General features: G+C 43.4%; 1 protein-coding gene across 6 annotated transcripts in view; it reads right to left on the reverse strand.

Annotated features, from left to right (window-relative positions):
* The window catches only part of kank3 (KN motif and ankyrin repeat domains 3), a 43819-nt gene that overhangs the window by 13098 nt on the left and 5113 nt on the right, over nucleotides 1-25608 (reverse strand). For 2 of the 6 annotated variants that reach the window (XM_085381335.1, XM_085381332.1), the window contains exons 1-2: nucleotides 6480-6566; nucleotides 397-452 (exon numbers count right to left, since the gene is read on the reverse strand). The gene's annotated coding sequence lies outside the window, so the exon portion shown is untranslated. Of the gene's footprint in view, nucleotides 1-396; nucleotides 453-6479; nucleotides 6567-11923; nucleotides 12192-25608 lie in introns of those variants that run through there. The other 4 variants (XM_085381334.1, XM_085381331.1, XM_085381336.1 and 1 more) reach the window with 3 other exon arrangements.

Genomic DNA, 25608 nt, shown 5'->3' on the forward strand with positions numbered 1-25608 from the left:
TTTGTTTTTTTTCTTAATTGGTAAAATTTTTAGACCAAGCGCAGAGGATCGTCTTTTATGAGTTGTAAGAACGTGTAACAACCTGTGACTGAATTCAAAAGATTGCGAATCCCCGTCTTTCACTTTAACTAATTCAGTTAAACCCATCTCGTAGTTAGTTGCGGTTAGTCAGCCTTTTTAAGAGAGGTTTCTTTGTTTAGCCACAGTAGCTGTCTCTGCTGTTACTAACTGATTCTTCCTCGGGAAATATAAAATGCTTCCTGTGCTGCAGAAAAGCTCCTAGGTCCAAACAGCATGTGGAAAACTCTGAATTTTGGACACCAATTACAAAGGAAAAACGAAAAAGTGAAGCTTAAAACAGTGTGTTAAAGAGGTTAATCTCTGTCAGCCACTCACTGATTAATTCATGCAGCTGGAGCTCAGGTCGTTCGTCCTCCCTGCTTCACACAGCCCTGTGAGACAGACATCAATTATCATCATAAACAACTTCTGTCACAACAGAGGAGAACTGAATAAACTGATGAGTCAACATTTCTGTATCAGTTTGCTGAAGATGAAAATGATGTGAATCATCACATCTGGCTTTTACAGTGACCAAATGCCACACACAACCTTCAGTGAGAGCATACTGGGAAAAATGGTGGGTCAATACCGAGGAAGCTGTTCTACAGCTTTGTCTTTTTTCCTGTTAATCTACCACACAAACACTGCTATGATACAGATCAGAATGCACTCTCTCGCAGGTATTTTCTTTTTGGTTTGTTTTTGGGCATTTCAACCTTTCTTGCTGAATAGGACAGTGAAGCAGACAGGAAAGGAGACAGAAAGAGCAGGAATGCCATACAGGAAGTGGATTTTTTGTTTTCAAGCCTCGAGTTGTTTGGCTCACTCTGTCACTACAATGCTACAGGATGTTGCTACTTCCCACCAATAAATAGTCAAGGCAAAAAGAAAAACGTTCATTTCAAACAAAGAGATAATTAGTGATGCAATAAGAATTTGCATTGCAGAAAGAGTTCGCTTTTAGACTAGAAACCGGCTAAGCTCACCACCAACTGATGCGCACAGAAATGAGAGATTTTACACAAAACAATAAACTATTATAAAATTCAAAAGTTGTTCTGTGGAGAAAGCCAACTCTGATTACAGTCTGATGAGTTAATGTCAAACAGTTGAGGCCGGCATTGAGTCCATGTCTACGATTGTTTTTTAATACACCAACATGTCCCCTCACTTCCTTCACTTGCATCTCTTTGTTCGTTCATGAATTTTATTTATCCATCCATTTAGTTGTTGTTGTTTTTTTAATTGTTGATCAGTTAGCAGTGTTTCTGCCATATAAATGAAATGAAATCAAAGCTGGGAGCCTTCACACTGGTATGAAAATGTCAAAGTTTGTTGCCCATCATTCATACATAGATGGATTACAATCACTAATAGCCTGGTGAAAGTTTTACATATAACGCTGTTAGATTAGTAAGTTAATAATTACCAATGGCTGTATTACTGTTATTACTTTTAATATTTACTTTTTTTTTTTTTTTTAAACCTAATGCATCGGTGTATACGTTGCTTCTCAGACCATTTACCTACTTGCATCGTTATTACCTACAACATGTTGCACTAAATTGGCCTGCCCAATCTACAGTGTTAAATTTACACCAATCAGATGATCCATTATATTGCATCTCACTGTGCTACTGCATGAATAAACTATGACATGTTGAGGTAGGGACATGGAATGTCACCTCTCTGGTGGGGAAGGAGCCTGAGTTAGTGCGTGAGGTTGAGAGGTACCGGCTAGATATAGTCGGGCTCACCTCTACACATGGCTTGGGCTCTGGAACCAGTCTCCTGGAGAGGGGCTGGACTCTGTCTCAGTCTGGAGTTGCCCTTGGTGAGAGGCGGCGGGCTGGGGTGGGTATCCTAATATCCCCTCGGCTTGCTGCCGGTACGTTGGGGTTTTTCCCGGTGGACGAGAGGGTTTGTTCCCTGCGCCTTAGGGTCGGGGAACGGGCCCTGACTGTCATCTGCGCTTATGCGCCGAGTGGCAGTTCAGAGTACCCAGCCTTCTTAGAGTCCCTGGGGGGGGGGGGGTGCTGGAGGGTGCTCCACCTGGAGACTCTGTTGTCCTGCTGGGAGACTTCAATGCTCACGTGGGTAACGACAGCGAGACCTGGAGGGGCGTGATTGGGAGGAACGGCCTCCCTGATCTGAACCAGAGCGGTGCTCTGTTATTGGACTTCTGTGCTAATCACAGTTTGGCCATAACGAACACCCTGTTCGAACATAAGAGTGTCCATAAGTGCACGTGGCACCAGGACGCTCTAGGCCGTAGGTCGATGATTGATTTTGTAATCGTATCAGCAGACCTGCGACCATATGTTCTGGACACTCGGGTAAAGAGAGGGGCTGAGCTATCAACTGATCACCACCTGGTGGTGAGTTGGATCAGGTGGCGGGGGAAGACGCTGGACAGACCTGGTGCACCTAAACGCGTAGTGAGGGTGTGCTGGGAACGTCTAGCAGAGGCCCCAGTCCGCGAGATCTTCAACGCACACCTCCGGCAGAGCTTCAACAGCATTCCGAGGGAGACTGGGGACATTGAGTCCGAATGGACCATGTTCAGCGTCTCCATTGCCGAAGCTGCTGCATTGAGCTGCGGCCGCAAGGTGGTTGGTGCCTGCCGTGGTGGTAATCCCCGAACCAAATGGTGGACACCAGAGGTGAAGGGAGCCACTAGGCTGAAGAAGGAGTCCTATCGGGCTTGGTTAGCCTGTGGGACTCCGGAGGCAGCCGACAGGTATCGACAGGCCAAGAGGAATGCGGCTCGGGCAGTGGCTGAAGCAAAAACTCGGGTGTGGGAGGAGTTCGGAGAGGCCATGGAAAAAGACTTTCGGACTGCCTCGAAGAGATTCTGGCAAACCGTCAGACGTCTCAGGAGGGGAAAGCGGTGTTCTACCTGCACTGTGTATAGTGCTGGCGGAGCGCTGCTGACGTCGACTGAGAAAATTGTCAGGCGGTGGAAGGAATACTTCGAGGACCTCCTTAATCCCACTGACACGTCTTCCGAGGAGGAAGCAGAGTCTGGGGATGAGGGGAATGACCCGCCAATTTCCGGGGGCGAGGTCACTGAGGCAGTTAAACAACTCCTTGGTGGCAGAGCCCCTGGTGTTGATGAGGTCCGCCCCGAGTTCCTGAAGGCTCTGGACGTTGTAGGGCTGTCCTGGTTGACACGCCTCTGCAATGTTGCGTGGAGATCAGGGGCAGTACCTGTGGACTGGCAGACCGGGGTGGTGGTCCCCATCTTTAAGAAAGGGGACCGGAGGGTGTGTTCCAACTACAGGGGGATCACACTCCTCAGCCTCCCTGGGAAAGTCTATGCCAGGGTGCTGGAAAGGAGAGTTCGTCCGTTAGTCGAACCTCGGATACAGGAGGAACAATGCGGTTTTCGTCCTGGTCGCGGAACACTGGACCAGCTCTTTATCCTCTCCAGGATACTTGAGGGTGCATGGGAGTTTGCCCAACCAGTCTACATGTGTTTTGTGGACTTGGAGAAGGCATTCGACCGTGTCCCTCGGGGTGTCCTGTGGGAGGTGTTGCGGGAATATGGGGAGTCTGGCCCATTGCTACGGGCCATTCGATCCCTATACAACCGTTGCAAGAGCTTGGTTCGCATTGCCGGCAATAAGTCGGACTCGTTCCCGGTGGGTGATGGGCTTCGCCAGGGCTGCCCTTTGTCTCCGGTTCTGTTCATAATTTTTATGGACAGGATTTCTAGGCGCAGCCAAGTGGCGGAGGGCTTTCGCTTTGGTGGCCTCAGAATCTCATCTCTGATTTTTGCAGATGATGTGGTTCTGTTGGCTTCATCGGGTGAGGGCCTCCAGCTCGCACTGGAACGGTTCGCAGCCGAGTGTGAAGCAGCGGGAATGAGGATCAGCACCTCCAAATCTGAGGCCATGGTTCTCAGCCGGAAAAGGGTGGAGTGCCCACTCCGGGTCGGGGATGAGTTCCTGCCCCAAGTGGAGGAGTTCAAGTATCTCGGGGTCTTGTTCGCGAGTGATGGGAGAAGGGAGCCGGAGATCGACAGACGGATTGGGGCTGCAGCTGCAGTAATGCGGACGCTGCACCGGTCCGTCGTGGTGAAGAGGGAGCTGAGTGTAAAAGCGAAGCTCTCAATTTACCGGTCGATCTACGTCCCTACCCTCACCTATGGCCACGAGCTGTGGGTAGTGACCGAAAGAACGAGATCGCGGATACAAGCGGCAGAAATGAGCTTCCTCCGAAGGGTGGCTGGCCTCTCCCTTAGAGATAGGGTGAGAAGTTCGGCCATCCGGGAGGGGCTCAGAGTAGAGCAGCTGCTGCTCCACATCGAAAGGAGCCAGCTGAGGTGGTACGGGCATCTGACAAGGATGCCCCCTGGGCGCCTCCTGGGTGAGGTGTTCCAGGCATGTCCCACCGGGAGGAGGCCCCGGGGCAGACCCAGGACACGCTGGAGAGATTATATCTCTCGGCTGGCCTGGGAACGCCTTGGTATTCCCCCGGATAAGCTGGAGGAGGTGGCTGGGGAGAGGGAGGTCTGGGCCTCTTTGCTTAGGCTGCTGCCCCCGCGACCCGGCCCCGGACAAAGCGGATGAGGATGGATGGATGGATGGATGTTGAGGCGCAGCATATACATAAAAACACATCAAAAGACGTGCACATTGGATACACCTTTGCTTCCTCGCTCTTAGAGAAGTGAGAAGTAAGTCATGTAATCCCACTTTGTCACAGTGTTTATGTCTAACGGCACTGACGCACATGCCACTATCACAGGTGATAGTGGCTGGCGTCTGAGATGGTCAGTGTTACTGGCACAAACCTTGTTTTGGTGTGTTTCAGATTTAAAGCAAAGACTGGATACAGGAAGTTGAATACAGCGACCTGACCCACACACACAATCAAAACTTTAGAATACACGTAGTCATTCATTTAGTTTACAACACACACTGTTGTAGCCATGCACAAACACACACACACAGACGTTTTTCAGTAGCCTCAAGCACATTCCTAACACACGCTGTTGAAGCACGCCAGTCGTCCTTCTAGCTGGCAGACTGCTGATAACCTATAAACACACACACACACACATCATCTGACAGCTCAGACTATAACACACACACACGCACACACACACATACACCTTTTACTGTCAAAGAAAAGCCCGTAAACATTCACACAGGCTGCTGACTAACTATTCCAAATCTTGTCAGAGGTTGTTGTCTCGGACTTGATAGTAAGAACCTTCAGTGCAAAGAGAAGAAAGAATGCAGTACTGATAAACGTTTCATATCACCCACTGCTTTGGGTCCTGTACTACAAAGCAAGTTCAACATACCCGGGATATCTTTTTTTTTTTCCTTATCAGGCTTCACTTTCCCCAACATCCACAATCAGGCTAAGCGGTCACACGAAAGCGGTTATCAATAGTTAACCCAGGGTTTGTTAATCTAGCTGCAAGCTCATTGCCATGAAAGAAATTTGGCATTGGCATCTGACCAGTCACAAACATGGACAGGTCTACCAGCAGCACGTCAGCATTGGCTCAACGCAGCCCGCCACTCCTGTAATTGGCCTGTTCAGCACCACCAATTCCTCCTGGGAATTCCTGGAAACCCGCAGTTTTTGAATCTGTCAGTGAGATCATTTATCAGCAAACATCGCCTCAGTGTAAGGCATATAATGCATTTAAACTAACCGCATGGTTATGAACATGTACAATATACGTGGGCAATGACGCTGGTCACTTACGAAGGTTAGTTCATAGACTGTACAGAGGTTACAGACCCGCCGTAGACAAGTATGAACAAATTTCCTGTTTGAGGTTCATAAATACAACAGAGTACATATTGACAATAAACACCACTGCACTCTACACTCTGTTTTCTGAAGCAGCTGACGTCTTAACATCTGTCAGACAATGTTCAAGATTCTCTGAGAGTCTGTTGTGGCAGGTTGAGGGTCGCAGATGCCAACAGACTCAAACTGTGGCGATGGAGCTGGACTCCCTTGAGATGATGTCAGAGAGGTGGATGTTGTCAAAAATAAGGACAATGCTGGACAACACCTCCCACCCACTCCATGACGTGCTGGCCAATCACAGGAGCGCGTTCAGTGAGAGACCGAGATTACCCAAATGCATCACTGAACGACACAGGAAATTATTCCTGCCCGTAGAATTCCTCCATATAATGCACAAGTATACACATCCTCTACGGAAAAAAAGTACCACATGATAAGAGGGGCACCTCAGTGTTAACCACATATATATCCAATTTGTGCAATATACTGGGATATTTAGAAGCAGAGCCATTTGTATCTATTAGAGCTATTTTGTTATACATTATTAACTAACTCTGTAATATGTTATAATATTTAGTCTAGAAAGAAAAAAGTTAGGAAAAAACAAAAGACTTTAATGTATGAACTTCTTAAGTTACCTGGCTAAGTAGTACGGGCTTCAGGTTCCCCTCAGTGTTTCAGCCACATTTGACTCCCAGACCACAGCAAACACAACGCTGCAGTATCTGTGCCAATCGGACAAAAGCCACACAAAAGCTTTTTAAAGATGTGGCCTCGACCAAAGCAGAGAGCAGTACTTTGAGTTTTTGTATTGGCTTTGTTTAAAACCAAACACAAGCTAAGCAGAGCTCAAAAACAAGTCACAGAAATCTCGATTCAGCGGTCACTTTTAGTAACATGTAATCCTACCTACAGTTTTTGTCTGAGCACTTGTCTGCAGTTCACAAATTGAGTCTCAGTGTTGTTTGCTTTAGTAAGGTTCAGTTAGCCTGTTGTTATTGAATCCAGTTAGGTATGAGTCGCAGTGCTGTGTGTTGTATATTTTCCTCCTCCTTGCAGACTGTGGTATTATGTCCATATTTACTAATGTGAAGCTGTTGGATTACATGTTCAGTAGGGCTGTTTTAACTTGCTGAATAGAAGAAAGGACACTCCTTGAAAATAGTGCGTTTTCCATGCTTAAATTGTTGGCTTAACAGTTCAAGGCTGACACTAGTGACGCAACCAAGTTAATACAATTCCTTCAGAAATGCTTCCACTTCAGATAATTTGTTTACCATACGGAGCAACACAGAAAACAAACTGAAGAAAATACTGTAAACAAGCAGCTGCTGTAAGAGGCGCCATTCAGAAAGTAAAAAACAAAAAAAGGAGACTTTTACTCCCGAAAATCAACACCACATTGAATGCTGAGACATGCTGAGGCATTACTCATTAAAGAGAGTCACCCATTGCGCTGCAAGTTCATTAGATTGTTAAAACAAGAGTCAACGGGCAAGTCTCCTCTTTCTCACTTCTTCCTCCACGGCTCCCTTCATTTCCTCCCTGCTCCTCTTCGTTTCCCAGCTCTTGTCTTCCTCATCTTAACCCTTCTCACATGACTTTTCCCTTCTTCTCACCCCCAGCTATCCACAAGACACACACACACACACACACACACACACACACACACACACACACACACTTCCCTCGGCTCCTCTCATGTGTTGCTGTTTTTCTCTCTGATTTGATGACAGCAAATTACAGACTGCAGAAAGAAGCTGCATTCCTTCCCTCTACACCCCGAGCCCTAACCAGCTGAGAGCCCCGCTGTCAAGTCTTTCACACTCTCAAACACACACGCAGAGTCTGAGGCTGGCACAAAACACACCGTATACACAAAGATATACAGCTGTGACACCGTTTTAAACAGCTCAAAAGTGATTGTTTTCACACCACTGATAACTTTTAGGGTGTTTTTGTTGTTGTTGTTTTAACTGTGCAGTTTAGTGCATTGCTTTTGTTCTTTTGTCTTCTTCGAATTTCACATCTGCCAATGAAATTGGTGCCCACTGCTCTGAAACCGGAGTCTGAGAACGTGGCCAGCTGGTCACGAGCACGGCAGACAAGAATGTGTTTCAGTGCAGGAAATTCAGCAGTATTTTGTTTATGACATGGTTTTGTTTTAACAATGCAGGTCAACCTAGAGAGGACCTTCCTGTTTAAATAAGGCATTACTTAAACAAGTGATCAAATTAGCTGTTAATTACTCCAAAATAATTAAATCCATTTTCACAGGGGATTATTAATCTAATCTATTCAATTCAATTTTATTTATACAGCGCCAAATCACAACAAATATCGCCTCAAGGTGCTTTATATTGTAAGGTAGACCCTACAATAATACATACAGAGAAAAACCCAACAATTGTATGAGCAAGCACTTTGGCGACAGTGGGAAGGAAAAACTCCCTTTTAACAGGAAGAAACCTCCCACAGAACCAGGCTCAGGGAGGGGCGGCAGTCTGCTGCAACAGGTTGTGATGTGAGAAGGAAGACAAGATAAAGACAGGCTGTGGAAATTATCTATTAGCTTATCTAAAGTAAGCTATTACTTTCCAAAAGTAACCTTCTCAACACATGCAATGCAGCATCCTAGGTCCTACCATTAATTTATTTTAGATAAATGTTTTTTGTTGTTGTTGGTTTGGCTAATTTTTGATTATTGCTTGTCTGAATGTAAAAGTTTTAAAACAATACAACACATCTCAAATGTCACACTACAAGTTTCAGTGAACAAACTTGTCAATTTATTCACAAAACATCACAAACTGAGGGTCACATCCTTCAATCTCTGAATTCAGGTTTATAAAATCAAGCACCACACAATCTGCTTTTAGACACATTCCTGAAACAATGAGTCATTCTAGAAAATTCACTGAATTAAAGCATGGTACTGTAATGACATGCCTTGCAACAAAGTCAGCTTTGTTGCAAGGCATAAGGAGTATTACTACAAAATGGAATTGTTTAGGATTTACAGCAACTCAGCCGCAAAATGTCAGACTACATCAAGTAACAGCACATCGCCAAGAGCTGAGGCACATACTTTGTCACCAACACTCTGAAAACTCAATAACTGCAGCGCTCCAAACCTCCTCTGGTATTAACATCAGCACAGAAACTGCACACTGGGAGCTTCAGTGGAATGGGCTTCTGTGGCTGAGCAGCTCCAGTACTTCCCATGTCAACAAACTGTGTTTTTAACAAATTCTTAAAATTTGGTGCTGAACTGCAGTCATAGCTACTGGAGCTCTATTCTGGTGCACAGAAACTAAACGCTTAAAAAATAAACACCTGTAAGCGGAAATTAATTAAATGCTCCAACTGCCTGTATTTGTGGGTGCTTTTGACAAATTTTGACTCGTGTATCTTTAACCAAAGAGTCTAATACTTTTGATAAGTACGAACATTGTGTGCTGTAATTTGGAAGAGGCTGGCTCAGGTAATGGCAGCATCGGTGGGTACACTAGCAGTGCAGTTCATGAGCTTTTGATTTCAGGATTGTGTTTTGTCTCCTGGTTTGAATCCAGATCAGCACTAGTAAACTACAGGGTTTTTTGGCCAGCTTTGTGCAACAGCTACAGAACACAGTCATGTAATGTGTCCAAGTAGCCACCAGCTGGTGCTACAATATATGTATTATGTTACTTTTACTGAATATATTTGAAACATAAAGACCTGTTCAGCTGCTGTTGTCTGCTGGCACAAGCTACACTTTGGTATCATTACAGCTTGTTGTGCATTTCTTGATTTTTGTAAGCTGACATGACTGAGTGGAAAACACCAGCATCATGCCACTTGATTGATATAGGAGTACAGGCTCCAAGAGATGGAGATGGTCCACTCTCTTGGACCACTCAGACAAAACCTCTACATCACCACCTGTATTTTCTGAGTGGGGACGGCCATTATCCAGAACACTACTGCAGCGAGTTTGGGACACTCTCAGAGCCAGCCAGCGTAAACGATGAAAGACTTAAAATCATCAGAATATCCACTGTACATCATAGAATGTGGTACAAAATATGTCTATATGTTAGAACAACAACAGCTTGATTCTAAGACATTCAAAAGTAAAACTAAACATCCATCATGCAGTCCACTAAACACACCTGAAATCTATCACCTGCAAAAATGTATGCACAAAGTTGCAAGCATAAGCATATACCCCCAAACAGTCATGACAGATGGTTGCCCCTCCCCGAGTTTGGTTTGATTGTTTCCTCCTGCTAAAAAGGAGGTTTTCCTTCCCACTGTTGTCAACTACTTGCTCATAGGGAGTTGTTTGATTTTAGGGGTTTCCTCTGTGTTACAAATCTTTTCGACTACAATATAAAGCACATATTTGGAGCTATATAAATCAAATGTAATTGAATTTAACTGAATGAAAAAACTAGCACTCAAGTTGTAACCACTTAGCAAAGTAATGAATAAAATCTTATACTTTCCCAAAATTGCTTCATTGCATCAGTCAGAGCTTCTTTGCACTGGATACACAACCCAGCATGTTAGTTACCTTTAAGCTACAACAAAAATGGAAAATACAGAATAATATTGCTGCATTTTTTCCCCGTCAAAAAACATGGAACATGAGAGGAGAGGTATCCTGTAATCCCAGCACACACTCATAGATGTGTTATTAACGAGGACTGGAACACTGGTCAGTCCAGATCATGAAGGAGGAAACATGTTGGTTGGAGAATCGGAGCCATGTTTTGAAAGAATGACCTCATCCCCAACGCCACCCTTTTCCCGAGAAGGGAGGCCTGTGAGAGAAAAAGGGAGAGAGACGAGGAGACACGACTAGACTGATGATGAGGGGGAGAGGGACGAAAGCCAACATCCTCTCCCTGACAGTAGCTTGTACAGTCTGACTGATTTGCACGAGAGAAAAAATAAACTCATTCAGAAATGTGAACACGTACAGACTAATAGAAGCAAAGATACAAACCAGACACACACTCATCCACCCCAGAATGAATACCATACACTTATCATTATATAATTTAACTTTCATGATGTTTGGATCAAGTTTTGATCCATTAATCTGTGCATTTTTACACTGCATTACAGGCATTTGTAGATTCAAAAGAACTTGCATTTCCAGACACACAGCTAGAATAGTCTAGAGTAAAAGAGCTGCTTAGAATTTATTTACCTTCTTGTTTGAAGGTAACTAATACACTTTCTGTACATCCATGAATATAATAATTGAATCATCCTGCCTGATTTTGTCAGCAATCTTCATTAGTCTATTTTTAGCACCAAATAACAACAACAGTCACCTCACGCTGCTTTATATTGTAAGGTACAGGCTCTACAATAAGAAAGAGAAAACCCCAACAAACAGACAAGTGCCTAAGAGCCAACACTTGGCGACAGTGGGAAGCAAAATATCCCTTTTAACAGGTAGAAACCTCCAGCAGACCAGGCTCGAGGAGGGGCAGCCATCTTCCAGGGGTTCATTATTTTTCCCTCCTCCTCCACCCTCATCAACACCTCATCCTTTTTCTCCTCACTTTAAGCCTTATCTCATGAACTGAAGTCAGGGCTTTAAAACGTGAGAAACGTGCAGAAATTACTTGACAAATTGTTATCAGATTAGACATCACTGGACAGCTGACAACAAGCCAGTTAAACAACAATAGCTGGTTTTAAGCTAACATTAGCTTAAAACCTGCTAATGTCATGTTTGAATATCCTATAATCACACTTTCTCTCTGAAAAACATTTTGATTACATTCTCACATCATGTAATTTATTTACTAAGCATCTAACAATGTTAGAGCCATTTCAAAAAAACAAAAACAAAACAATCACTAACAGCAGCTAACAGTGGCTAACAGCAGCAAAAATAGATTATTCTAAAAATTATGCACTTGAATTGGAACAAGTAAGAAAACAGAGCTCAGTTGACTACGACTTCCAATCTACTGACATCTAGCGATGAGATTTTACACACTATGTCTTTAAACAAAGCTCAATGGACATTAATAAAAACTTGAGCTTCTGAAATAGAGGTGAGAGTTTCTGTAATTACCATTTAAGAATCAACTCTGCATTTAGAGAGTTTACAGGTCCGTTTTCAGAATCTTTACTTCCAATCTGATAATCTGAAACTTAAAGCCAGTTGCTAATCCTGAGCTTAATCTCTTTCACAGGAGTCCTCATCCTCATGAGGACATTTAGGCTGAACAGAAACTAAAATGAAGCTCAACACATCCACACACAAGAGGCCTCTCTGCTGCTTGGATAGGTCTAAAGTTTCCTGAAGGGAAGCCCACTACTCCCCCAATAAATTCCCACCACCACACACCTCCATGCCCTGTGAGACCTCCTATTGTCTCCCAGTAGGAACTGGGAGGGGGGTAGAGGGTCCTGCCAGGAAACCCATCAGGCCGTCCTGAAAGCTGCTTCCTGAAGGCAGCAGGAAAGCATGAAGCATACGACAAGCAAAAGCTGAGAGCTGAACAAACACATACACACAAAGAGGTATCCTGCCGCCAACACCAGCACTGAATCCGCCATCACATGATGCATCACACTAAGGTTAGGTAACATGTTATCACATTTGGCAAGAACACGAGCATTTAAGTGTTTGTGCGCGCTCTCACTCACGGTGACACACAGTCACCTCTGTGCAGGGTTTTTGCCGCCAGATGCCATTTCCTGTGTCCTAAATAACAAAATTCACCTCAATCGCATCTTGTTGTGTACAAAAAAAAAGTTTTATTTTTTTGAAAATTCACAATCAGGTTGAATTCAAACATCACATGTGTCCCGCCTCCCCCTCCCTCTGCCTTCCAGATTCTCCAGCAAACACACACAATCATGCACATTCAGCCTCCACAATGAGGCATTATGCCTCTTTGGTTGTGACGCTGTTTTCCAAAAGTTTTCTGAGGCCTGGTTGTTTTCTTCAAACCATCCCACCCCCTCACCCTCCACTCCCTTTCGTGCTCCTTGCCTTTTTTTTTTTCCTCCCCCATTTCCAGGTTCAAAAAGCCACAAAGTGAATTTAGCAAAGTCGTGGGGGAACTGCGGCACTTGAGTTTTGAACATGGAGAGCCGAAGCTGCTCCAAAGGTGGATCTGAAGCTGAAGAGATCCTGCTGAATAAAGGAGAGAGGGCGGACACTGTCCACAGATGGTGGCATCAAATAATGACTTCTTCTTCCCACTGACTCCACTTCTGTCAGATCTCATCCATCTGTGATCTCTTAAATACCTCACCGTGTCCTGCTTCCTTAGGTTTCCTTAAAAGCGTTAACATTATGGTTTGTTGGACGTTGTCACTCCAAATGCAAGGTCAAAATACCGACTGTTTACCGACTCTCAAACCCGTCAGGACTATTACTTCATGAAGTTTCTACAAGATGACTTGATAATGACTTTGTACAGGTTCTTATTACACGCCCTCAACTTCTCATCTCCTTCGGCCAAACCCAGTTACCTCAGAAGCTGAGATTGAACACAGGGAATCTGTGTCCGTATAACTTATATTCACCAAAGGACTGGGCCACCTGCAGGAGCTGCATCGCTGTGTGCTTCCAGTTTCTGTGCTGATGTTAATAGCAGAGGTGGTTTGGAGCGCTGCAGTTCCCGAGTCTGCAGAGTGTTGGAAACTGTTACACACCCCACTCTGTAACTTTATGTAGTTGCTGAGAATTCCTGAACACATCCACTTTGCAGTAGTACTACTTACTGTCGATCACTGAATATGTAGGATGGAAGAAATTTCACCAACTGGCTTACTGCAGCATCCTGAAAAAAAATTATGATACTTTTCGCATCCGCAAGTCCACTAGGGCGTGCTCAGGTCCAAGTGATGTACATTTCTGTTGGTACAATACACCAACTATGTATATGCCGCAAATGGTGGATTTTAAGCAGAGTTCAGATAAGTAAGAGGAATGACTACTCTGTCATCGTGCCTGCAGCCCTTTGGGATGATCCATTCTTTCCGAAATGTTTGTAAAGGCAGAGTGCATATTAATAGGGACTTTTTCTTCAGTAACAAAGGGCACGAGTACTGATTTTTCTCTCTTGGCGAAAGTTGCACAAGGGTTTCTTGATTTTGGATTTCTTTGAAATTCCAATATAATTGAAGTGAAAAAGCAAATAGATTACTTTATTAGCTTAGGGGGTGTTTCTGACTGCGAAACAACTACACAGTGGTCCCAGCACTTCATGAGACCTGCAAGAGTGATGGAAGGGTCAGCTCCAGTAGGGCACCTACAGAAACCCTGTTAAGACTTTCACTTCTTTTAGATGCATCCTGTTGACCAAAGGCTCTCCTTCCGTCATGTCGGCTACAACTAAACCAATCTGTGAGAGAGTCTGGGCCGTTTGGACGGACCTACCACAGATTGCTATCGTTGTTTTATGTTGGTCATCCTGCTGATTTCCTCTTCCAAAGATTTAAGACCCCATCTCTTATTAATAAATGTTGCATGTTTATTTCTGAAACAATGATGGTATTGGCACAACTAGATACACTTCCTGCACCGCACCCATTTTGTATCCCAGCAGCAGCAGCAGCATCCAGTCAGTCCCTCTTTAAAACAAAGCAGCGTTCATAAGTCAAGTTTCCCCTCAATAAGTCAGTTTCCAGCTCTGACGTCACGTTGCCTTTCAGACCGAACACGCCTTGTTCTCCCTCTGTGGTGACACAAACTCTTCCCATCATAACAGACCGAATCCTTGTAGAATCTTGTATCTGGGTCAATAATCAGCCATATTATTTCCATGTAAACTGCAGGTCTGTCGCTCTCTCATTTCCCTTTTTTGTAATCCATTCAGCTCTTTGCTATTCTAGCCAAGTGAACAGTGAAAGTAAAGCAGCTCTTGACATCTCTAAAAGCCTTTTTGCAGTTGACCCAGATATCTGGTCCACAGATTTGAGTTTAAGAGGAGACTGTGACCCATTTGTCTCCTTCACAACAGTAGCTACTGGAGCCTCCAGATGTTTGATTGTCGTAACTACAGAACAAGACCAGATGTCAAGTGTTTGTTGCTTCATGCCCAGAATCTACTAAAACACACTCCATACTGTTATCATTTCCTTCACCGGATGAAATTATGATAGTTCTGCATATCGTTGATGGAGCTGGTCGGTATAATGACAAGGCAGAGGATGCACCGCCTATGAGATGTCTCTCTACACACACCTTCATCTGCTTTGGGCTGCTCCTCTGGAAAATACATGTTTGTGGGCTCTAATTCAGTTTTCCGTAATGCAGTGATTCAGTTAGCTCCTTCTTTATGGCTGTAGTCACACTAAGATGCAATTGGACATCGTGCAGGGATCATGACTGCACCGAACATATTGATGGCCTGCGGCTGACCCTGAGGCAATCTGCCAGGTGATTTTAGGCAAGGAAAGTCTGTTTTTTACTTACTGAATTTATGCCATCCTTTTGGTACAAGACCTGATTATTAAAACTCTATAAATTGGCTATAAACCACTTATGACAACATGAGAAAACCACCAAACCACCATTTTTGCATCCAAAAGTATTAAAACCTCTAGACTGACAAAGATAGATCATTGAAATCTGTTTATGTTCTATGAATTTTTCACTTGAAGACATCAAACTGTGTCCGCCCTTTGAATTATTGTGGTTTAGTAACAATGCAATTTTTTAAAAGAGCCACCAAAAAGGCATATTCATAAGTGATGAAGATTCTGATAAAAATGCTGCAACATTTACTAGAAATCATCAATCAATCCCAATCCCTACAATGTTTTTACCACAGGCTAAAGACGGAAATGTCACCAGCATCACATCACTCGTTGGTTGTGTAGCCAGGTTGCACGGATTGAGGTTTTGCAGACACATGACCATTAACCACATGATTTTAACTTGGATGTGTAACAATGATGCCGACAGTGTAGGTTGAAGTGAATAAGACTCCAGACACACAGGTCTAGAAAATGGTTCACAACCATCTGGCAACCATTGGCTGTGAAGGCAAAACTAGGCTGGTGGAGGTTGATGGCAGTCACTAAGAAAATGACTGCTGAAGATCCAGTCACACAGACATACAGACCAGTGAGTGCCCAGATGGCAATCATCTGTCATTAGAGAAAAATGTGCATTCCAATCCTTTGGCTCAATCCTCCTTGTGATTGCTTTGATCGTTAGCTTATTGCTGCGATCATAGGTTGAATGAAAGTGACAGACTTGTCTACAAACAGTGACCAGCTGTTCCCTGAGCTATAGTGAAACTGTGAAAAGTGCAACACAAACCTAAAATGGAGATTTGCCTCCAAAGTAAAAGTTATGTCTTAGTGCTACAGCCAAAAGGAAGAACTTTACTTTGAAGGCGAACCTTCTCCATATCACTTTTTCAAGTTTTGCCACTGCTCAGCTAATAGCTAGCGAGCATTTGCAGACACACATGAAAAACTTCCGGCAACCATGAAAATCTAGACATAACCATTTAAATCAGGTGAGGTTTTAGGTGTGGTACCTTCTTCCAGCAGGGGCCAGCAGCCTCCAGGAACCTCTTCCAACCGCTCGGAGAATACGCATTTCCCGTGCAACAACTGGTTGTATCACATCCAATATGATGGACAACTCCTAAGCAATGTGTGAGTGACATCACGTGAGAAATCTCAATAAACGTGTGTGATTGAATGTGAGGATTGTGTGTTTATTTCCAGCGTATGCTTCAGAAACTGTCCAATTAAGCTACATTTTCAAACATAGCTTTGTGAGATATTTGCAGACAGTGAAGCTAAAATACGATATGTTGAAAATATTGGAAAATGCTCTTGTTCTTGATTGCTTGGCTGTTTCTGTGCACAGCTAGAATTGTTGATCTGCATCTTTGGCCAGTTTTTCCCATCCAGATGTGAGTTGCATTCACATCTGGAGACCCATTTGTCACCAAGCAACATAAAACTTGGGATTAAGTCTTTAAGTGTTTCCAGCAAGTTTAAAGTTGGCAGAATGTTTCCACCACGTGTCTTCTTTTCTTGTCACAGTTTTGTTCAAGAAAACAACATTTTGTTTTGTCATCTATATGAAAGAATTTCTACAAAGTGCAGTCTGGGGATGACTCACTGAGTGCCATATTACCACAATCCTGCTGAGTCCAGCAAGATATGGTTTGCTTATATTGCCCTCCTTGTTTACTCCATATTTGCCGTTTGCCTCGTCATTGTAAAAAAAAAAAAAAAATGCTAAAGAGTAGTTTCCACAATGCACTAGCAAGAAAGGGTTTCAGATTTCCACACCTCACCAGAAAACAGATTTTCTCCATCTAACAATATTCTTCTGCTTCTCAACTTCAGGTTCACAGGGGGAGGGGGCACTGGAGCTTATCCAGTGGGGTACATGCCCTAGACAGGTCATCAGTTCTATCACACAGTTAACAAAGCAACTACTCATGCTCTCAATCATACCTGTGGCCAGTTTAGAATCAGTAATTAACCTAACCCCAAGCATGACACTGTGTTTAACCTTGGGAGGAAGCCAGAGTACCTGCAGAGAACCCATGCAAGCACAGGGAGAACATGTAAACTCCACAAAGAGATTTTCTGGGGGAGAAAAATGCTACAATACCTGGGACAAAAGCCAGATCAGAAGAGTAAAAGATGGTTTTATCCACCTTAGTGCAGGGATGTTGGGTTTGTCAGGAAGGTGAAGTTATGGATGGTCAGACTGTAGAGGTGGATGATAGCTTAGGGTGCCCACACTAGTGTAATTTTTAGGGTTTTGGGATAAATCTTGCTGCTGGATATGGCCAGATCAGATTCCAGGAAGCGAACAAGCATTAAAAAGATCAAAATAAAGAAGACTAATCTGTAAATAGTTGAATACATCGATCAGTTATAACCTGTAAATTATTTTAAAGAACAAAGTGGCACTGGTATTATTAGACGTCATTTTATAAGTCTTTTTTATTTTAACGATGGGACATACAATACTTGGCAGCAAGAGTGAGTTTGTCTCAGTAATGAAATGTATTAAGGGATTAAATAGACCATAAAGTCCAGTTATATCTCTTGTAACAGCATGAGGAAGGGAACATTGAGTGTTGGAGCCTTGTTAAATCTTTTTATATGATTTAGTGGCTTCACAGGGCAGGGGTACATTTTCACAGTCACCTTAATACCAAACACAACTTTTGTTCCACTATGGACCACTGAACAGAGGTGACCTCGCTCCCACTTCACACTTAGAGACGCTTGTCAGGCAGAATTGGGGAGATGGCGTCAGAGAAAGTACCAACATATTTTTTCCTGTCGAACAGGGCGTTTATTGTTCGGTAAAAAAATTGAAAGTTGTGTCTAAATTTCCAAAAGCAGTTGTGGTTTGGTTCTTTGAGAGATCTGATATTTTAGATGTTCAGTCCACAAGCATTAAATCCATTCTCACTCTACCAACCAGTTAAGTGAAAAAACCCCTGAATGATGGCCAGTGCGTGGCTGAGTAAAGACTTTACAAATTTGCAGCCAGTCTTCAGTAAATTTGGAGTTTTCCCACCCTGGTGTTAGTGGACAGAGTCTGATGACTTTCCCAGTGCTGCCCTGCTAGTACTTGAGCTGATGTTGGTATTTTTAGCCTGTTTTTCATTGAGTGTTTCTCAGACTGCAGAGATAGCAGAGGGAGGAGCGTCTGATTGGACCACAGTGGTAGACCTCACTGGCATTTCTATGACACGACTTTCACATTTGTTCAGATGGCAGAATCAGATCTTTGCAGGCAAACATTACCTTAATTGTGAACAAGTGGATGGATTATAAGGACTATATCTATATATACATATTAGCTGAGGTTTTTTATAGTACATAGATTTACCTCATACTTGACCTTTTTTTAAGATTTCTTTTATGGAAACCGACAGGCCTGAGGATCAGAGGCCTATCAGAGCCACATATAAGCTGGAAGGTCAGAAAGCAACATTCATTTTATCTTTATATCCATTTTTCTAAATAAGAGAGGACATACATTACATTGTCTGATACTCCGGGCATTTACCCTCACTACAGACACAATCTGTTATCTTGAGATTTTCTTCTGATCCATACCTAGCTCAATTATCTTGTCTTCATTATGTACAAATGATTATTACAAGATGTCCTGAATTATCAAACCGCCTTCCCTTGTGATCAGAACTTCATCATTTTTTCAAGATAATTGAGTTTTAGTGGTTACATCATATCATTCATGAGCCTGTGCGTACCTAATAGCTAGGCAGCATTATACAGTATCAAAAGGAAAGATCACAAATGTTTGATTTCATTTAACAAGGAATGAAGATAATGAGTCCATGCAGACATGGACTGTCGACAAGTTTCAACATGATTAAGTTAAGCTGATCAAGTTAAATTTCTGCAAAGCCATGATTTTAAAACTGTCTGACATCTCGAGATAACAATATAATGCAAACTCAATCTCAGTACAAATTAGCTCAAAAACTGGACATGAACTTCCGAAATTGTTTTAAGTAAATGACTCATGATCCCGAGACTATTGAGGCAAATACAATTATGAGAAACAGAGCTGCTCTTGATTCCTGTAAATATCTGAGAGTCACAGAAAGACGCTTCAGACTTCCTCAATAACACCATTACTATTACGATATGCGTTTTTACCTTTTAAAATCTAGATCTGAATGCAGAAATCCAATGTTCTTTAAAGACCTACCATTTCCTTTAGCATAAAGTGTTCATTTCCATTTTAAAAGCCTGGATGCATGCTAATTGTTATGGGAATTCCATGCAGGTCTCGCACTTAAAGCTAATTGCTCCAGAGGAAAAAATGCTTCAGCTTTTAAACTTTCAGAAACCTTTGAAATGTTTCTTACGACTGCACTTGATGGAAACAAATAAAAACAGAAACTCTTCACTCACTTCCATTTTTCCTCTAATAACGTACCACCTACCAAGGAGAAAATATGAGTAAGGGTAAGACTACCAAATATTTCCAAGTACATCTTTGATATGCACTCACTGAACACTTCATTAGATGTTAAACTGCTTGTTAATGCTAACCAGTCAATCACATGACAGCAAATCAATGCATCTAGGCATATAGACATGTTTAAGATGACCGGCTGAAGTTTAAACTGAGGATCAGAATGTCGAGGAAAAGTGATTTAAGTGACTTTGAACATGGCATGGTTGCTAGTGCCAGGTAAGCTGGTCGAAGTATTTTTCTAAAACTTCTGCTTTTCTGGGATTTTCACACACAACATCTCTATGGTTTATTGAGAACAGTCTGAAAAAGAGATCAGGTGAAAAAGTTTTGTTGATGCCAGAGGTAAGAGGCAACAGTGACTCAAATAACTACTTGTTACAACCAGATGAGCTACAACAGCAGAAGACAACACTGGGTGCCACTCCTGCCAGTACGGTCAGGAAACAGAGACTTCAATTCTCCAAAATTGGACAACAGGACATTGGAAAAATGTTGCCTGGTCTGCTGAGAATTGCTGTGACAGTCAGGATCAGAATTTGGTGTAAACAAATTAAAATTGAGGCTCAATCCCTCCTTGTATTGTTCAGTGCCTCAGGCAGGTGGTGCTGGTGTAACGGTGTAAGGAATATATTTTTTTGGCACACTTTGGGCCCCTTAGTACTACATTAGCAGTTCTATGGTCTGATGAAACAAAGATTGAACTCTTTGGCCTGAACGCCAAGCATCACGCCTAGAGGTAAACAGACACTGCTCATCACCTGGCCTATAAAACATGTTGAAGGCACGGTGGTGGCAGCATCATGCTATGGGGATGTTTTTTTTACCAGCAGGAACTGGGAAAATGGCTCTGGGACCACTCTGTGAGGAGCCCAGACTTAAACCATACTGAACATCTATGGAGAGATCTGGGAATGGCTGTGCACCAATGCTCTCCATCCAACCTGATGGTGCTTCAGAGATTCTGCACTGAAGAAAGGGAGAAACTGCCCAAAAGCAGGCGTGCCTAGCTTGTAGCATCATACTCAGGAAGACTTGAGACAGCAAGGGGTGTTGTGTGTAGAATTTTAATGGGAAAATAAATTTAATCCATTTTGGAATAAGGCTGTAACAGGACTAAAAATGGAACAAGTGAAGCGCTTTGAATACTTTCCGGACACACTGTAGCTCTACTGCTGGAGCACTCCCAGTCCCTCACAAGCAGCCAATCTTTTTTTTTTTTTTTTGCTCTTTATGGGCATTGTTCTGGATCTTTTCTATCAAAAACGTTAAGCAGCAATACTCCCAAAAACCTGCAGAGAGACTCTGATGATGACCGAATTTCCCTTTAACTCAATCAATACTACTTAAAAAATGGATGCAAGAGGAAACTACTTAAATAGGCCTACATAAAAATTAGGGGTGCAACGATACTTGTATCGATATTGAACCGTTCGATACAGTGCTTTCGGTTCGGTACGCATATGTATCGAACAATACAAAATTTGTCATTTATTTTATCAACTTTCCTTCTGATGATGCTGTCTGTGTTGAGTGCAGAGTGAATCTGCGTTCGACTACTCCGCCTAGGCTACACTGTCGAGCACAGATCCACTGAGCGCTCAACACAGACAGCATCGTCAGAAGGAAGAGCGCAGGGCAAGCTAGCGAGACAGAAGTTAAGCTCTCCTTGCAACATAGCAAATTGAACCTCCCCCACCCTCATTCAGATCTGGCGTTTGGAATTATTTTGGTTTTCATGTGACGTATGACCCTGAAGGTAAGCGCGTCATGGACTAAAGTAAAACAGTGTATTGGATGTGCCACGCAATGCTCAATTACATGGGTGGGAACTAGTGTGTTAGCGCAATTAGCTCGTTAACGTGTTGGCCGTCTAGCCCCATGCACGGGGCGATCAGGGGTAGCTCGTTAACGGAGATTTGCTGTGTTGTGGCGTTAAGGTCATTTCAACGAGATTAACGCTGACAGCACTAGTGGGAACACAATGAATATGACTGCACATTTACTCAGATATCATCCTAGTGCAAAGACAAATGGAAGCAGACAAAAACAACAAGCATGCTACTAACTTTAGCCGAGTCATTTAGACAGCTGTTAGCACATGATTCTCCTTATATGTTTAATATGCTGCTGAGAATATAGCCCAGAAGAAGCGTATAGTATAGCTTTTATTTTGGAAAGAGCCATTTCTCTGTAATAAACTCTCTTTTCCAAAGATGAGTGATTCCTCAATCAGATACAGGGCTCGCAAAATCGCTAGCCCGACATCCCGGGGCTAGCGATTTTTCCAGTCGGGCTACCAAAATCTATCTCTGCCCTGCCCTGCCCGTCGGGCTATTGTAGGAAGGAAAAATATGTCAATGCTTTTGCATTCTTTCGGAAATGTAGCTGGGTAATTAGGTCATTGGCATCGGTGAGCCACTGTCAATATGTGACATATTGAAATCGCATTTGAATTTGCGCTTGTTTTTTGCTTTCACTTTGCAATCGCGTGAACTGTGTATAGAGAGCGACAGCACTGATCTGTGAGTGATGATAATTTGTGCACCAATTCCTCTGACATCGTCTTATTAATAGTTAGCTTACTATGCAAACATGACAGGTGAAATCTCCCGCAGCAAGCTTAAACATGTGAGAGGTTGATCACGCAGAGAATCGCTGACCGTTATATGTGTGTGTGTGTGTGTGTGTGTGTGTGTAAAAGCAGCAGGATATATATTTTAGTTCTGCTGAGCCAAATAAGACAGGTCAGGGTGAAGAAGTGACAGCCAAAGAAAAGCTTACCACAAAACGGAAAAGTAATGACAAATCAGACTATAAGGCAAAAAGAAAGTGCAGCTTTATGCTTTCATGGACAAAAGAATTTCTGTGGCTGCAATATGACGAGCTAAATAACCGGGGCTGCACATAAGTGGTCCGCAGGTGCGCATTCGCTGTCAAAATAAAAAACACACACAAGATAAGAAGTTGCAACGCGTGTTTGCGTACATAAGATTTTCTGGAGGAGGACAGACATTTGTTTAGAACTCTTAAAGATGTCGAAGAAGCTCCTTTAAGCAATTACTTTGGTGTTCTTCCACCTCCAAAGAAATGTCAGAAGGAGTCCGAACCACAAAAGAAGCGCGTATTCTCGGAAAAGTAGTTGCAAGAGGTGAGCTGGCTTCAAACAAATGATGAACACACAGAGATGTGGTGCAGAATGTGCCGTGAAAATCCCACTCTAGCAGACAAAAACAGTGCTTTTTATATGGACGCAAACACGCGTTGCAACTTCTTATCTGGTGCGCGTCTTTTATTTTGACAGCGAATGCGCACATGCAGACCACTTATGTGCACCCGTGTAAATAACATACAGGGAGTGCAGAATTATTAGGCAAATGAGTATTTTGTCCACATCATCCTCTTCATGCATGTTGTCTTACTCCAAGCTGTATAGGCTCGAAAGCCTACTACCAATTAAGCATATTAGGTGATGTGCATCTCTGTAATGAGAAGGGGTGTGGTCTAATGACATCAACACCCTATATCAGGTGTGCATAATTATTAGGCAACTTCCTTTCCTTTGGCAAAATGGGTCAAAAGGACTTGACAGGCTCAGAAAAGTCAAAAATAGTGAGATATCTTGCAGAGGGATGCAGCAGTCTCAAAATTGCAAAGCTTCTGAAGCGTGATCATCGAACAATCAAGCGTTTCATTCAAAATAGTCAACAGGGTCGCAAGAAGCGTGTGGAAAAACCAAGGCGCAAAATAACTGCCCATGAACTGAGAAAAGTCAAGCGTGCAGCTGCCAAGATGCCACTTGCCACCAGTTTGGCCATATTTCAGAGCTGCAACATCACTGGAGTGCCCAAAAGCACAAGGTGTGCAATACTCAGAGACATGGCCAAGGTAAGAAAGGCTGAAAGACAACCACCACTGAACAAGACACACAAGCTGAAACGTCAAGACTGGGCCAAGAAATATCTCAAGACTGATTTTTCTAAGGTTTTATGGACTGATGAAATGAGAGTGAGTCTTGATGGGCCAGATGGATGGGCCCGTGGCTGGATTGGTAAAGGGCAGAGAGCTCCAGTCCGACTCAGACGCCAGCAAGGTGGAGGTGGAGTACTGGTTTGGGCTGGTATCATCAAAGATGAGCTTGTGGGGCCTTTTCGGGTTGAGGATGGAGTCAAGCTCAACTCCCAGTCCTACTGCCAGTTTCTGGAAGACACCTTCTTCAAGCAGTGGTACAGGAAGAAGTCTGCATCCTTCAAGAAAAACATGATTTTCATGCAGGACAATGCTCCATCACACGCGTCCAAGTACTCCACAGCGTGGCTGGCAAGAAAGGGTATAAAAGAAGAAAAACTAATGACATGGCCACCTTGTTCACCTGATCTGAACCCCATTGAGAACCTGTGGTCCATCATCAAATGTGAGATTTACAAGGAGGGAAAACAGTACACCTCTCTGAACAGTGTCTGGGAGGCTGTGGTTGCTGCTGCACGCAATGTTGATGGTGAACAGATCAAAACACTGACAGAATCCATGGATGGCAGGCTTTTGAGTGTCCTTGCAAAGAAAGGTGGCTATATTGGTCGCTGATTTGTTTTTGTTTTGTTTTTGAATGTCAGAAATGTATAAAGTGGGGCAAAAAAGTATTTAGTCAGCCACCGATTGTGCAATTTCTCCCACTTAAAATGATGACAGAGGTCAGTAATTTGCACCAGAGGTACACTTCAACTGTGAGAGACAGAATGTGAAAAAAAAAAAATCCATGAATTCACATGGTAGGATTTGTAAAGAATTTATTCGTAAATTAGGGTGGAAAATAAGTATTTGGTCACCTCAAACAAGGAAAATCTCTGGCTCTCACAGACCTGTAACGTCTTCTGTAAGAAGCTTTTCTGTCCCCCACTCTTTACCTGTATGAATGGCACCTGTTTGAACTCGTCATCTGTATAAAAGACACCTGTCCACAGCCTCAAACAGTCAGACTCCAAACTCCGCCATGGCCAAGACCAAAGAGCTTTCGAAGGACACCAGGAAAAGTATTGTAGACCTGCACCAGACTGGGAAGAGTGAATCTACAATAGGCAAGCAGCTTGGTGTGAAAAAATCAACTGTGGGAGCAATCATCAGAAAATGGAAGACATACAAGACCACTGATAATCTCCCTCGATCTGGGGCTCCACGCAAGATCTCATCCTGTGGGGTCAAAATGATCATGAGAACGGTGAGCAAAGATCCCAGAACCACACGGGGGGACCTGGTGAATGACCTGCAGAGAGCTGGGACCAAAGTAACAAAGGTCACCATCAGTAACACACTACAACGGCAGGGAATCCAATCCCGCAGTGCCAGACGTGTTCCGCTGCTGAAGCCAGTGCATGTCCAGGCCCGTCTGAAGTTTGCCAGAGAGCACATGGATGATACAGCAGAGGATTGGGAGAATGTCATGTGGTCAGATGAAACCAAAGTAGAACTTTTTGGTATAAACTCAACTCGTCGTGTTTGGAGGAAGAAGAATACTGAGTTGCATCCCAAGAACACCATACCTACTGTGAAGCATGGGGGTGGAAACATCATGCTATGGGGCTGTTTTTCTGCCAAGGGGACAGGACGACTGATCCGTGTTAAGGACAGAATGAATGGGGCCATGTATCATGAGATTGTGAGCCAAAACCTCCTTCCATCAGTGAGAACTTTGAAGATGAAACGAGGCTGGGTCTTCCAACATGACAATGATCCAAAACACACCGCCCGGGCAACAAAGGAGTGGCTCCGTAAGAAGCATTTGAAAGTCCTGGAGTGGC

Source organism: Rhamphochromis longiceps, linkage group LG15 (genome assembly GCF_057381845.1).
Source record: "Rhamphochromis longiceps isolate RC_006_pf linkage group LG15, R_longiceps_female_GT1.1, whole genome shotgun sequence".
NCBI classification, from domain to species: Eukaryota; Metazoa; Chordata; class Actinopteri; order Cichliformes; family Cichlidae; genus Rhamphochromis; species Rhamphochromis longiceps.